We start from the raw sequence: 13,774 nt of genomic DNA on the forward strand, positions 1-13,774 counted from the left end.
GCTGATGTAAATGGCCTACCTTACCATTACCTGCATCAGTACTGCCCCAAGGGAAGCTATTTCAAATATACAAATTCTCCATATTTGGGAAATAAAAATTAAATCAGACGGTTTTCCCCTATTTGTTTTTAAAACTCTGAGTTTGCCTAGGAGCAAAGCAAATACAAGTCCACCTGTTTAGACAGCTTGATAAGCATATTTACCTTATTTGCAAGAGTTGTATTGACCATTTTGAGATGACCCCGATTGTGACATTTCTCTGGCTAACCAAGTTAATGGATATGTTTTAGGGGTATAAAAAATCAAAAGCCAATGGTCTTTAAATCACTTCTAGCTGTAAAAGTTGCTAAAGCAAAAACAAAAATCCATATATAAAAATCAAAATGTTTTTATTCAAGAAATGCAAATTGAGCGTTTGATCTGCCAGGTATGGTTAGTGTCACCAAAAAATTGCCAACGTGTATCTGCCTTTAGGAACATCAAAGATGAAGTTGATCATTTATCAGCTGTATGAACCTGAGCAAGCCATATAGCCTCCTTAAACCTCAGTTTCCTTATCTCAAAGCAGCGTTAGCGTGATAAAATAAGCCGTGGGCATACAAAAATGAATGACCCAGTGAGTACTATGGGGATTAGAAATTCTTTAGAATAGAAGATTCTTTTCTTTTTTAAGTTTTTTAATGTTTATTTACTTTTGAGAGAGAGGGAGAGACAGAGGCATGAGCGGAGGAGAGGCAGAGAGAAGGAGACACAGAATCCCAAGCAGGCTCCAGGCTCTGAGCTGTCAGCACAGAGCCCCGACATGGGGCTTGAACTCACGGACTGCGAGATCATGGCCTGAGCCGAAGTCGGACGCTTAACCGACTGAGCCACCCAGGCACTCCTAGAATAGAAGATTCTTTAGAATAGAAACAGACTCTTGTTCTTACTGGTAATTGAAGCACTCAGCATAGTGCCTGGCATACAGTGAGCACTCAGCTGTTGCAGGATTCCAGTGACCAGCCGTTCATTATTGGTTGATGTAGAAAGAAAATCCATGGATAAAACAGAATTTTTACTCCATCTTGAAGGATGGCAGGATCTGTATTGATGAGGAGAATAGGAAAGGATATTACAAATGCGGAAAATATCAGGAGCCAAACTCTGGAGAGAAAACGAGAAGAGAGGGTTACGAGGACAGTGAGTAAGATTTCCAGACTAGAACTGAGAGCACATGGAGGTAAATGTAAACATTGCTAGGAAAGGTGAAAAGAGATTTATGAAGAGCGTTAAAAACCAAGCGGAGGAGTGTGGGCTTTATTGGGTAAGTAAATGAGCAGTGGAGGAAAGACATGATGAAAAATGCTGTTTTAGGGAGTTAACCTGGCAGTGATGGGGGGACGGAATCCAGGAAGGAAGTTGGAGCTAAGCATCCACAGGGGGAGGTCTATGCAGCAAAACAGCTGGTGTAGAGGTGAAGGGCAGGGGAAGCAACAAGGGAGGAAGAGATTTGGGAGAGATGCTAAAGTATGAATCCAGAATGTTTAGTGACTTGTAACATGAGGCATGAGGATGAGGGGCCAGGAAGACAGGATAAAGTTGGTGCTAATAATGGACTGTAGCAAGAATAGACAGCGTGTTTCAGATGCCCGCTGGCACACTTCTGAGAATAACTGCATTATGTTTTAAAATGAACTACCCAATACATATTGGATACAATTAAGTATTTATTGGATGCTTACTCTTCATCCAGTCTGTACGTGGTGCCATGGGGAATATAAAGGAAGTAAGTCAATGGCATAGCTGTCCTCAAGATACTGATAAAGATGAATATTAGGAATATTAAGAGGCACCTTACTGGCTCAGTTAGAAGAGCATGCGACTCTTGACGTCAGGGTTATGAGTTCAGGCCCCATGTTGGGTGTAGGAAATTATATATGCATACATATATATATATATACATACGTATATATACGTATGTATATATACGTATGTATATATATATTTATATATATATATATATATATATATATATATATATATATATATATATTTAACTATGTCTTACAGTGGTGGGTTGACTTTCCCAGTGTAACAAAGCCAGAAGATAATAGAGTCAGGAATAAAATCCCAGCAGTTGTGACCCCAAAGCCCGCAGTCTCACCATGTATGGAAGTCACTAATGGATGACAGAAGACTGGATACAATTGAGGAACACCTGCGGTATCATGCATTTTGTTTTAGGGCAGGAAGGAGAAAGACAGGGCTTACAAGAGAAGTTGAATAGACACCTACACAGAAGGGAATGGAAGTGGGAAGATCAGCCTGATTGTTGCATGAGGGTGAGTAATGAAGAGGAGACAGAAGGTGTAAATCGGGGCTGCATGACTGCTGCAGGGCTAACGGAGTTGTGACTCAGCACACACTGCAATCAATCAGTTAATAAATACTGATCACCAGTCATCTTTCCAGTAGAGACAGGCCCAGGAACTCAGAATGAAGGGACCTCCCTCTCCCATCTCCTGGGCTTCAGCTTTTCATATCAGTGCGGGCCCAGGATGAGGTCCAGCACCTTGTTTCAGATCCATTCAAGCTGCTCCTTTCCCTGGATGGTACCACCTCAAAAACATCCCTACAATCTTCTTCACCACACTCAGCCTCACAGCGTTCAGTCTTACTATGTTGGGACAAACCTCTAGAGGGGATCCAAGGGGAGTATATTTTCAATATATGGAATGGATCAGAGAGGAAAGGAACAGAGTGTAGAAGCATAAGTACCTAGCACTTTCCCTGATGCAGACCTGGTATGCAATAAATATCTGTTGTGATGAGAAGGAAACTTAAAGAAGATGTTCTGATCATCAGAGTTTGAAGAAACAAAGACTTGTACTAGCAGAAGAGGAGAATTAGGATGGAATCAAAAGACATTTCATGGGAAAAAGCCAACACAATAGACTAGATACGTGGAGAAGGAAAGAAAAGAGGCATGGGCCTCACTAAGGTTTTGAACCTGTGTATTTGAGAGGAGGTGATATAATGAACAGAAATTCCAAGAATTAAATGTTTCTTTAGGAGTTATCTCTGTGGTTCTCTGTTGTAATTTAGGAACTAGCAGCATACTAGTAAATAGTGGACAGGCAATAAAGAATTAGGGTGTTGAACAAATAATACACAGTACTAGTTTTGAGAAAAAAAGCACTCTCATATCCTGTCGGTGTGAGTCTCACTTCAGAGCAATGACATTTCCTGCCAGGAATCCATGTCTTAATGAACCACTGTTACGGAAGGGACTTTGTTATATCCTTTAATAAGTTAAAGCAGAAAAAAGCAAAAGAATAATTAATAATAATAATAATAATAATAATAATAATAATAATTTGAGTATCACTACCCTAAGGCCTAGCACAAATGCTTAGTGGTATCTTTGATTTAAGGTTAGAAGGAGAATCCTAACTGGAAAGAAAGGCCTGTGTTAGGTGTTGGCTGAATTCCTGAAACGAAACTACTGCAAGATGGATTTATCAGGAAGGTCAATGAACCCCTCACGTGCATGAGCCCCTACATCTAATTTCTTAAATTTGTATAAGCTTCATCTTTCAACCACAGCCACATATTAGGTTCAGCTGATGCAAAAAACTATTTGAATTTCTCTATTGCCATTTCCTCATCCCAGAGACCTGGAGTTTACACCCTAGACTTTGAGTTGAGTTAGAACTGAGTTTGAATTCCAGTTACGCCATTTATAAACTCCATGGCTTTGGTCCACTCTTTCCAATTTCCTCATCTGCAAATGGGAATACTAGTGCTAATACTGTGACCCTTCAGGGTTATTATAAAGCCTAAATGTGCATAAGAGTTCAATAAATTGTACCTCTATTATTATTACTAATTAGTCCAGTGATTCTTAGCCTCATTTTTCCCATTTCCCATTTAAAATTTTATACATAATTGACATTTTGTTACAAATCCTCAGAAGCCTATTAAATAAGACTACTATAACTTTTCCTTTACTTTGTAAGTTCTCCTGCTCGGAGAGTTTCTGGATATGTTGATTTGCAAGAGCTATGTACCAAATTCAGAACATATATTTCCTTTTTAAAAATTTTTGCCATCTCCACCTCCACTGAGTGTAAGTCTAAGGTTAAGCATTAAACTGTTATGAATAATAATTTGGCCTGTATATTTATCATCTCACCAAGTTATTCCAAGGAATTTTTCAGCCTGAACAAAAACTAAATTCAGATAATAATTTAGTGGTCCTTCTTACCATCTGGAAACCCCAAAAAGCCATGTGAAATCAATGAATAAAAGAGTATCATTTAGGGGTTCCTGGGTGGCTCAGTCATTTGAGTGTCCAACTCTTCATTTCAGCTCAGGTCATGATCCCAGGGCCATGGGATCGAGCCCCTCGTCTGACTCCGTGCTCAGCGTGGAGCGTGCTTGAGATTCTCTCTCTTGCTTTCTCCCTCTGCCCCTCTCCCCCTCTCTCACTCTCTCTCTAAAAATGAAAAATTTTTTAAAAGAGTATAATTGGTTTCACAATAATGACCAACTGAAGAGTGATTAGAATTATTTACATAATCATCTTTTAAAGAAAAGTGGACTCACACACTTTTTGTTGTTGTTGTTGTTGGAGGGAGCTCTCACATACATTTGCCCTTAAATATGTTCCCCTGAATTGGTTTTCCAACAAACACCTACTAATTACATTATTCTGGCAAAGGAAGAAATGGATTAGGCCAAACTTTCCCAATTTTTTAAACTCTGGGCTGTCCTTTCTCAAGTAGTTGTATATATTTTAATTCTTTAATTAAAAAATATAAAATACCAGAAGCCACTCTGAATTCCATAATGCTTTCAGATGAATTTTATCTGAATAATCTTAATAGCAGCTACACACATTGGAAGCATTGCAATAGAAATGTGTGTGAGCTGTATAATATATTCCATTACCAAGGCTGGCGTACATTCTTCTGGAAATAGCTCCGAGTCCAATCCCTCCTCCCACCTAACTTCATCCTAGGCGTCTAAGGAACACCAAGGAGGAGTCATTGTTTTAGGCACTTTAGAATCAGAGGGCAGAATGTCTTTGCTCCTTCTGCAGGCCTTGACTCCTTCCTAGCGTAAGAGATGGTTACATGAGCTCAGAAGAGAAGGGGAATACATGAGGCACTTTCAGGTCATGGGCTTTTCAGGCAAAGCCTCGCCATGAAAATGTGAGGAAAATCTCCTTTTACAGACCAAAACTTGGGTAAACCCAAGTTCTAATTCTGGTCCTGCCATGCATTGACATGTAGGTGTCACCTGAGCTCAGTGGGTTTCATTTACCTTATCTGTTGATTGAAGCTGTATTAGAGGATAATAGTCTTCATCTACAGCATGCTTTAGCAGCATCAAAGCACTTTCACATATATTATCTCATTTGATCTCCACGACAACTCTGAGCTAAGACAAGACAAATAATACTATTCCCATTTTTCAGATAAGAGAAGTAAGGTTAGAGATTAAATAGCTCACCCAAGTTACACTGAATTAGTGTTTGAGGCAGATACCTAGCAAGGTCTTCTGATTCTTGAACTCGTGAGTTTCTGGCTACACGCCACAGACCCTATTTGTATAAGTCTAGGATTCTAATGATCAGGTTCCATCTTGGAGACTCTTTACATGGTTTATGCCTGAGAATACTCGGTGTCTGGTAAGAATAGAAAAATGCCACTATTGTTTAAAATGTTTTCAAAGGTTAAAGAATCAACAGTAAGCTATCGTAAAGATTATTATTTCAGATACTGGGTGAAAATTGTGATTAAAAAAATTCAATGACAAAAGCATACTTTTGAAGTTTCCCTCTCTCTCTTTCCCCCTTTGTTTGTTTCTCAACCCACAATCAGAGCTTGCTGGTTCTAAGATTTTTGGCATTTCTGGATGAATCTCAGTAATTTGAAATAGCTGCTACGGAGCTGTTGTTTAGTACTTCAGTTCAAGTCAGCTCTAAATGTGTACTACGTAGAAAGAGTTCTTTTCTAAGGCCTGGGACTCTAAGCTTCAAGAATTGTTGAAGGGTTTTGTTTTCCTAGAGCTGTCAAGTTTCTTTGAAAGAACTGAAAAGAAGCAACAAAGGAAGATGTGAGAGTGATTTTAAAATATTTTAAATATCTCTTTGGTTTTCCAATCTCTTTCAAATTAAAGCTCTGTTATTAACCATTCCATAGCTAAATGCCTCTATCTTTGGAATGTTGCTCTGTAATGAGATGACCCTTCTTTACTGTACATGTGTGTGAGTGTGTGAGTGTGGGGGTCTCTTTTCCTTTCCTTTCCTTTCCTTTCCTTTCCTTTCCTTTCCTTTCCTTTCCTTTCCTTTCCTTCCCTTCCCTTCCCTTCCCTTCCCTTCCCTTCCCTTCCCTTCCTTTCTTTATATTTTCTTTCAGCCTTTTCTCTGAATGGCAAAAGGTTTATCAGAGACCAAAAATTTCTTATCTTTTCAGAGAATTGAATTTGTAGTAAAAATGCCTTGATCTCAACATAAAGATGGAGATGACATGAAAATATATGTAACATTGGAAGAATAATAATACGAAGAAACAGACAGCAGACCAAAATTGTACAGCAAACCATGTTTAAGTGATTTACTTGGGGTTATGTGTTTTTAAAAGCAACATATAAATGCATAGCAGGGTTTTGGCAGATGAAATTGTGTTGTGTTTACTTTAAGGCGCTCGAGGATGATAAACAGTTATTTAGTACAAGTAGTATGCCCATGGTGCAAGGAACACTGAATTAGATACAGTTCCTGCAAAGTAGGTTTGAAATCCAAATACAAATTGGAGAGGCAGAGTATAAAATACCCAGAAAAAACCTAACACTCTACACATGTAAAAACATCATCATAGGCATTCTAAGTGTACTTGCAGACATAATTTGTAAAATTCCTTAACTACACATACAAACACTGTAAATAGAGTCATACTTTCACAGATTTGATCTGTTCACAGATGTAAGCACATGGATCTTAGATATGCAATTTAAGGGTGATACGTTTAGCTGCTAAATACAGGCACCCACCTGATAATTGCTATCTTTACTGCTCATCTACCTTACATTTTAAAAGCCTTCCAAATTCCTTTCTAAATTACAAGTTTGCATAAACGTGCAAATATTTTTTTGTTTCTCAGTAATATATGTCAAACATATTTGAATGAAATCTCCTCTAACTAATTTTTAAATGTTGCATTGCATCTATGTGGTTGCTGCTGTGTGTTCACTTTATGAAAAAGTGGTACTTTTTTTTTAATTGGCAAAATGGACAGTTGAAGAGCTGTTGAAGAAAACAAACCAAATTCTTCATGTGAACAATTGTTTCACATTGATGTCTTGAAACAAGAAAGATTTCTGCTATTTATTTACCAGAGATGAGTACAGATAATTTCATTGTGCATCGATTTTCTCTACAGAGGGAGGAAGTGTGGTCAGCTAAAACGAAGCATTGAAATGGGGAATCAACAGCCATGACTTCTATTCTCATCTCTGTCTTCAGAATTTGCTCTCTTGGAAACTCATTTGATTACCAAGATTCCAGTTTTTTTCATTTCTTTATTTGTTTCCTTTGGTGTTTTTTTTTTTTTGTTGTTGTTGTTCTTTTGTTTTGTTTTTTGTTTTTTGTTTTTTTCTAACGGACGAGATCAGACTTATAGATAGAATTCTTTGAGTTCTTTTGTTGGCATATTTTAATTGGTCTGCTCTATAATTGATATAGTGATAAAATGGGAGCCAATAGAATTGCACATCATTCAGGAATATTATCATTGAAGATTCGTGGAGCCAAACATTCAGTGAGTGCTTACTGAATGCAAGTCACTGAACAAGGCACTGCGTAAATATAGTTGGTCCTTAAATCACAACAAAATTATGAAACTGTCATTATGTGAAAATAGAAACTTCCCAGTAGGCCAAAACTATGTGAATTAAGGATAATGATCCAAAAAAAGATCACTGTGCACTTTACATACAAAAGAAGTTTATTTTTTAAAATACTTGTTAAACACATTAAAAATTGCACATCTTTAACCTGCTTGTATTCTGTTTTCAAATTATTATTTTTAAATTTGTGAAATTTATCTACTGTATACATTTGGAAGCTTGGCATGATATCGTATATATTTGGAACTTTTTGATGCCTATTCATATATTTATATATGTATATAAAAAGAACAAAAGTATCATGCTTATGCCTAAAACACATACGTCTATACCTTTTAAATTATGAATTGAATAAACCTGTTATTTTTTCTATTCTCAAGTGTTTTTTTATGCCAGTTCTGTGTTCTTGGTTACAGTGAAAAGAAAATTAATTAATTTAATGTTTTTTTTCAAGTTGTTGGCATTCTGTTTATGCTGGCTTTTTAATTTGTCATTGAAAGTATTTCTGGGATTGGTTATTTAACAAGAAGTTGTGTGATTTGTGCTCCATTTTGCTTATATTTTGTTCTTCACATCTATATTAGATAAAATCTACTCAGGCTGCTATAATGAAAAAAGAAAAAGAAAAAGACCAAAACACAGAGACTCAAATAATATAAAACTTTGTTCTCTCTCACCTGACAATTTAGATGGGCAGGACTGTTGATGTATGGCAGCTGTATAGTATCAGGGACACAGGCTGTCTCTAATTGCTCTGTCATCCTCAACTGTGGCTCTGTCTCTTGACCCAATATGGCTGCTCCAGCTCCAGCTATCATATTTACCTCCAGCCAGAAGGAAAAGAGAAAAGGATAGAGGGAATTCATGCTTTCTTTGGAGGGCATAATCTGAAATTTTCACACATAACTTCTGAAATGATTCATAGCACATGTTCAGGCACAACCACCCTAGAAGACATTATGAAGTACTGAGATGTTCATACCTGTACACAGAATCTCTGTACAATAGCTACAAATGCAGCCTCATGCCAGGATATTGAGTTATGTTGAGACAGCATTACAGTGGGTGATTTTTCGAAATGGTATGCAACTCTTAGTAAAGTTTGGGATAAGATAATAAAAGCCTCCCTCAATTTACAGTGTCTTTGCATTTCTGGGGAAAAAAAAAACCATCATGAGGGATGTCATGAGGGATGTAGATCAGTTCTTATTGTGTTAGCTTTCCTCTACATTGCAAGAAATTTACCATCCCTGACCACAAAATTCCCTCCTCTAATTATTGTGACCATCAAAAACAGCTCCAAAAATTTTCCAAAATATCTCCCAGGAACAGGACAACTCATGTAGACATTCTAAAACTACAGGCTATGTTGGTGCCTGGTCTAATTTCCAACATATCACAGATAACAATTTTACCAAAAATTTGCAATGGTCTAATGAAGGATCATTGAATTTCTAACCATTAATATCATTTCCACCCATCACCTCAATGCTGCACATTCAAGCCTTTTTTTTTTTTTTTTAAGGGCAGCATGCCGCTTAAAGGTACCAAATCATATACTTGTTATGAGTTTAGGCTGCTAGACAAAGGAACCCTAAACTGGACAGATGTTTATTTCCCTCTCATGTAAAAGTTTTCCCAGGCATGCCAGGATGGCTAAATCATTGATTATTTGGGGATCCAAGATGCTGCTCTCTTTTTACTATGCCATTTTCAACATAAGTGGATTTCATTTCATGGATCCAACATGGCTGCTGTAGCTCTAGCCATTACATCTGTATGCCAACAGTGAAAGGGAAAAGATAAAGGAAAAAAAGACATAAATAATCCTTCCCTTCAAAGGCAAATCCCCAAAGCTATACAGACAACTTCTGCTTTTCCCAAAACTTAATATTTTTACTTTTGAGATTCCAAAACTATGAATTGTTGGTAACTCTAAGCATCTAGTAGACATTGTTCTATCAGACAGGTGGCATGATGAAATGTACCCCAAACTAGACATTCTAATTCCGGTTGTGCTTCTAACCAGCTTCGAGATCCCAGGCAGATCATTTAACGTCTATGATTCTTTCTTCAGCTACAAAATGAAAATAGAGGAGTTGAATAGGCTATTTCAAATTTCCAAAATCTAGAGTATACTATAATGCTTAGAGGACATCTTATGACTCATCTCAGTCTTAAAACTTTATTTTCCTACCTAAATATTTTCTAGTCCATTCATTGCAGGGGATTGATTTGTATTTTCAAAAGTCGTTTTACGAAGTATATCAGGAACACAGAAGTTTTGAGCTTTTTAATGTCCACTGACCAAGAACATTTTGATCAGTCAGTGATATGCTGAAGGGGTTACTAAATACACTTTGATGTCATCACAGGTTTGTACCATACAATTGCCATTTGTCTCCAATGAGGGCATGTTTTTGTTTTTTTAGACCTGTTCCCAAACTCAATCTCTTCTCTCTTCGATTACAATCCTGGTTGGAATGGCCACTGTCTCTTTTCTATGTTGCTGCATTAATCTCCTATTTGATTTCCTGCTCCTACTCTTGGATCTTCTTAACACACACTGCCCAAAGTGTCCAAATGATATTTTTTTTCGTTTTACCTCTTTTACCCATTTATCCCACCTCTCACCCCGGCCTCTGGCAACAAGCAATCCATTCTCCCTATCTAATGGCTTGTTTTGTTGTTGGTGTTGTTTTATTGAAGTATACTTGACACACAATGTTACATTAGTTTCATGTGTACAACATAGTGATTTGACAAGTTTACACCTTATGCTGTGCTCACCACAAATGTAGCTGCCATCTGTCACCATACAACGCTATTACAATATTATGGACTGTATTCCCTATGCTGTAATTTTCGTCTCGGTGGCTTATTCATTCCATAACTGGAGGCTTGTATCTCCCACTCTGTTTCACCCATTTGGCCCATTCCCCCACATGTATTTTTTTTTTTTAGATTCCACATATAACAGAGAGCATACAGTATTTGTCTTTCTCTGTCTGACTTCTTTCACTTTGCATAATACCCTTGAGGTTCATCCACATTGTCACAAATACTAAGATTTCATTCTTTTTTATGGCTGAATAATTTTCCATTGTATTTATATACCTTGTCTTCTTTATCCATTCAGCCATCAATGGAAACTTAGGTTGTTTCTGTATCTTGGCTATTGTAAATACTGCTGTAATGAACATGGGGGTGCATGTATCTTTCTGAATTCGTGTTTTCATTTTCTTTGGATAAATACCCAGAAGTAGAATTGTTGGATCATATGGTAGTTTGATTTTTAATTTTTTGAGGAAACTTCATACTGTTTTCTCCAGTGGCTGCACCAATTTACAATCCCTCCAACAGTGCACAAGGGTTTCCTTTTCTCCACATCCTCATCAACACATCTTTTTCATAATAGCCATTCTAACAGCTGTGAGGTGATACATCACTGTGGTTTTGATTTGCATTTCCCTGAGGATTAATGATGCTAAGCATCTTTTCACGTACCTGTTGGCCATCTGTATGTCTTGCTGGGAAAATGTCCATTCAGATCTGCCCATTTTAATAAATCAGATTGTATGTTTTTTTTGCTTTTGAGTTTGTGAGTTCTTTACATATTTCAGATATTAACCCTTATCAGACATGTGGTTAGCAAATATTTTCTCCCATTCCATAGGTTGGCTTTTCATTGTGTTGATAGTTTCCTTTGCTGTGCAGAAGCTTTTTAGTTTAACGTAGTCCCAATTATTTTTGCTTTTGTTGTGTTTGCTTTTGGTATCAAATTAAAAAACTCATCGCCAAGACCTATATAACAAGCTTATCATCTATGTTTTCTTCTAGGAGTTTCATGGTTTCAGAACTTACGTTCAAGACCTTAATCCATTTTGAGTCCATTTTGTTTAGGGTGTAAGATAGGGCCCATTGCTACCCAGTTTTCCCAGCATCATCTATTGAAGAGACTGTCTTTTCCCTATTGTATTTTCTTTTTTTTTATTAAAAAAAATTTTTTAACGTTTATTTATTTTTGAAACAGAGAGAGACAGAGCATGAACAGGAGAGGGGCAGAGAGAGAGGGAGACACAGAACCGGAAGCAGGCTCCAGGCTCCGAGCCATCAGCCCAGAGCCCGATGTGGGGCTCGAACTCACGGACCGTGAGATCGTGACCTGAGCTGAAGTCGGGCACTTAACCGACTGAGCCACCCAGGCGCCCCATTCCCTAGTGTATTTTCTGCCTCCCTTGTAAATTAATTGACCACATATGCATGGGTTTATTTCTGGGAGTAACAGAATTTAGCGAAAAAATTCACTTTGTCTTTGTCACTTTTCTTTTAAATAAGTATGTACTGAACACTTACCATATGCCAGACACCAAGTTACACACAGGAGATACAATAGTGAGCAAGATCGGCACAACCTCTTCTTTATACAGATAAGTAGGTAGAAAATAATTAGAGTTTATAGGAAATGCAATGAAAGAAATGTTAAAATGTCTAAACAAGAGACTAACAGAGGTCACCAGCTTTACATAGGGCAATCACAAAAGACCAAATAGAGACATTTTTTAATGTTTATTTGTTATTGCGGGGGGCGGGACAGAAAGAGAGGGAGACACAGAATCCGAAGCAGATTCCAGGTTCTGAGCTGTCAGCACAGAGCCCGACACGGGGCTCGAACCCATGAACTATGAGATCATGACCCGAGCCAAAGTCGGATGCTTAACCGACTGCACCACCCAGGTGCCCCTAAACAGAGACATTTAGGTGAGAAGGAGCTGGCTATGCATATTGTGGGGATAAGGACCGCATTCCAGGCAGAGAAAACAACCTGTGCTAAGGTCATAAGACTTAGGAGGAGGGAGTGAGACTGTAGAAAGAAGGACCAGTAGGGCCCAAGACTAGTGAGGGGTGAAGAAGAGGAAAAGTGACCCAAGAATGGAAAAATAAATAGGGAGCAGATCATACAGATACTAATAGGCCCTGGTAAGAAATTTGGATGTATTCCAGTTTATTTCCAAGGAAGGGTTGAGACATTGAAGGGATTCAAACAACAGAATTATGTGAGTCAATTTTCAGTTTAACATCATTTTTGCTTCTGGTGGAAAAGAAACAAAAGAGAAAGCAGAGAAACCAGTAATATAGGCAGAAATGGACAGAGAGGTGGCAATAAGAGAGTGAAAAATCTTTACAAAGTGCAATTGTAATGTTTAATTATACCTAATACTACATACAATCAACCAACCAACAAATGATTATATTTTGAGGTCCCACCATATGTCCAGCATGGAAATGTAAAGATATATGATGCACTGTTCTTGCCTTCTGGGAACTAATAATTTATTAGGAGGAAAAACTAACATATAAAAAACTATATTAATAGTCTCATAGAACCACCCTCTGACACCTAATAAATGGTTATTTCTTTAGGTTAACAGGGAAAATATGTAGAAATCTGAAGGTAATGTTTTTGTGTTAAATCATCGCTATTGTTTATTGTATTTACAGCCTGATTTTCCTGTGCCAATAACCAGAATGCGAATAATGACCAAATAGGTTATTTTGTTCCCTTCACATATCATATTTTTCCTCATTTAGACCAGGTCTTGGACATGGGGTAGGTCCCAGATTGCAGCAGGTGGTGAGAAGATTAAAAGAACAATCTAGACTTTACCAGTATATTCCAAGCTCTCGCTCACACCTGTCTATAGAGATCCTGAACTCTGGCTTCTTCACAGGACCACTTTTGCAAATACTTCTGCCTAACTAGGAGACTGATGGCCAACATAAGCTATTTTCTTTCTAGAAATTATAAAACACTGACTTAACTCAAATAAGCAAAGATGATCCAATGTACCAAATGGTCTCATTTAAAATAATCAGTGAG

General features: G+C 37.6%; 1 protein-coding gene and 1 long non-coding RNA gene across 14 annotated transcripts in view; one reads left to right on the forward strand and one right to left on the reverse strand.

Annotated features, from left to right (window-relative positions):
• Nucleotides 1-13,774, forward strand: part of ADGRL2 (adhesion G protein-coupled receptor L2) — a 619,307-nt gene that overhangs the window by 195,336 nt on the left and 410,197 nt on the right. The gene's annotated exons all lie outside the window — the stretch shown is intronic.
• LOC113599288 (uncharacterized) overlaps nucleotides 8,060-13,774 on the reverse strand; it is a 53,131-nt gene continuing 47,416 nt past the window's right edge. The window contains exon 4 of the long non-coding RNA XR_008294999.1: nucleotides 8,060-8,717. This is a non-coding gene — a long non-coding RNA (uncharacterized LOC113599288). The remainder of the gene's footprint in view (nucleotides 8,718-13,774) is intronic.

The sequence above is a fragment of the Acinonyx jubatus genome, chromosome C1 (genome assembly GCF_027475565.1).
Source record: "Acinonyx jubatus isolate Ajub_Pintada_27869175 chromosome C1, VMU_Ajub_asm_v1.0, whole genome shotgun sequence".
Classification (NCBI taxonomy): domain Eukaryota; kingdom Metazoa; phylum Chordata; class Mammalia; order Carnivora; family Felidae; genus Acinonyx; species Acinonyx jubatus.